We start from the raw sequence: 2,777 nt of genomic DNA on the forward strand, positions 1-2,777 counted from the left end.
TGTTAAGGTCATCAGCTGTGTTTTTCCCAGATTTAAACAGGCATTGTTGGTTGTATCACAGGCAATGAAATCATCATTATCATCATTATCATTAGTGTTTACAGGAACTTAAGGAAATATGGTGGCTGGGATAAGAGAGGACACTGTGGCAAAGGTCACAGTGCTCAAAAAAATAGAAGCAACCAAAGTTAGTTCCACGTAAAGAGGATTGATGAAGACACAAGTCTGCAGAGATCCACTGAAACATGTTCCAACATGAACATAAACCCAGAATAATTAACAGTTTAATCATTTAATTTATATTAATTGTTCCATAATTAGTCATTAGATAATTTCTTATTCCTTTTTTAAGCTTTAAATTGAATCTTATTTACTTTTTCTTGATGTTGAATAACATATAATTCTTATTATTGTCTGTTTTTTTTCCAACTTTTCTACTTTTAGACGTGATAACGTTCATTATTTTGGGATTAGGATTTTTTTAAACTGAATTTCTTATATTAATTTGTCTCTTTTGGTAACTGAAAGCAGTTTTAAAGTAAATGTACAAAAAAAGCTGAAACTATGAAGCTGTTTTTCACAGATGCGGCTAAAGAAATGGGAACAAATGATGCGTCTCTGTGACAGGCTGCTGGGAACAAAGTGCCTAAAGATCCAGTTTAAAATGACTTCTTTGCTAAGTTGTCTGTTCTGTGTGGACACAACACTGGTTCATCCCTTGAGTTAGGAGCCTTTTTCCTGCCTGAATGCTTCATAGCTCAGAGTTAAGTGGCTTAACAAAGAAAAAACACATTCCTCTGAAGATACCCAGGTGCAACAACACTCCAGCTTCAGCTGAAACATATTTCAATCATTAAAGGAAAATCAAACTAAAGATGTTTGCAGACATTTTGACAGAAAAAATGAAGATTTTTAACAAATTTGAGCTCTAATCTTGTTACTTGAACTTGGTATGCATTTTCATGTATAAATCCCCATTTTTTTCTTATCTATGACTAAATTTTACTCAACTTTTTTTAACTTCTCATTTATTTTTGTCTCACGTTTTAATGTTTTTTCTTATTTTGAGTTTTTTTTTTTCTTCCCTAGTAGTTGTAATAAATCTTTTTTTTTTTTTTTTTTTGACAATCTAATTGAGAATAAAGTACCTGAAAATGAGGGGAAAAAGCAGAAAATGTCCAAAGAAAAACTTCAGAAAGCTGGAGAACTGTTGATCAGGACACTTTAAAGGTTACAGGAAAGTCTGGCAGCTTGAAAGTAAACATAAAATAATAAACACTTTTTTACAGTACTGTAATCATAAAAACGCAAACACAGTGTTGGTGTTTTTATTCAGAAGCATCTTATTGAGGGGGAACCAGTTATTTCTCTCAGAGGCCGGAGCTTATTCTCAGTCTCACCACGTAAAGAAACTAAATGAGCCGGATTCCTTCTTTCCCCTCCAGCTTCCATGAACTTCGCCCCAGATTTATTCTCTTCGCTTAACCTTTCTGACAGATAAACAACCACGAACGAAACAACCTTCTTAAACGGCCACTTGTTATCCGCAGACCTCTGCGGATGGTGCCTCCACGGTCACCGGAATACAGGAGTTTTATAACCGGCGTGAGGAATCTGGAAAATCAACGGACATATTGATGTAGAAGTTTTAAATTAGAAATGTCTCAGCACTATTTCACACATTAGATAGATAGACAAGTACTTTATCCATCCCAATTTGGGAAATTATTGTGTTGCAGCAGCGTACAGTATAAAAGATATGTAAAAAAATTAAAGGAAAAACAAGCAAATGGAATAGAATAAAAATAGAGAATAAACATCAGATATAAACAAATCTACAGTATGAAGAGTAGGGTAAATAATAGTAACAATAATAAACATCAGTAAACTAAATAAAAACAGATTTGCACATTTAACAATAAAGGTAAAAATAAATTTAACTGAGCAGACTGAACCAATAAGAAATATAGGGTATATGGATAATATACATTATATTGTACTGTGATGATATTTGTGCAAATGTTATTAGTGCCAAATGGGCAGTTGTGCAAATTGTCATTGCTATTGTTTTTAGGAGAGACTTCAAGCCTATTGACAAGCTGTTTGTGTCGTTAAAACCAGATTACAATCAACAGTAATGTGAACTAAAAGAAGAAGAAGCTCAACAGCGCCAACGACGATCGAGCAAGGGTGATTGTAATGATAGTTGCTATTAAAGAATCTACCGCTAGGGGGAGTTCGTAAAATCCGGTATGTACATAAAATAGAGGAAGAAGAAAAATAAAGGAGCTAGCTGAAACTAGCACAAGAAGCTCTTCTTGATGTTTTATTCTATAGAAGAATAAGAACATTACATGGTACCAGGAGTGTTGGTTCTTACAGTATGACAGTGCTTTAAGAGTTTAGATTATTATTATCAACCTGTTAGAAAAGGGGATGTAATGATAGTTGCTATTAAAGAATCTACCGCTAGGGGGAGTTCGTAATATACGGTATGTAAATAGAGGAAGAAGAAAAATAAAGGCGCTAGCTGAAACTAGCACAAGAAGCTCTTCTTGATGTTTTATTCAGAAGAATAAGAACATTACAGTGATGTTTTAAGATGCTTTAAGAAACAAACTGGTTAATATAAATCATAAAAGCAACGTAACTGATGAATAGTTTTTGTTAAAATGACCGTTTTAAAGGGATAGTTCGCCTCTTTTGACCGTTTTAAGGGTTTTTAACGCCGGCAGTTTAAATTCCCAGGGTCGCTGAAGGCACCTTTGTGGGCGGTA

The sequence above is a fragment of the Odontesthes bonariensis genome, chromosome 18 (genome assembly GCF_027942865.1).
Source record: "Odontesthes bonariensis isolate fOdoBon6 chromosome 18, fOdoBon6.hap1, whole genome shotgun sequence".
NCBI lineage: Eukaryota > Metazoa > Chordata > Actinopteri > Atheriniformes > Atherinopsidae > Odontesthes > Odontesthes bonariensis.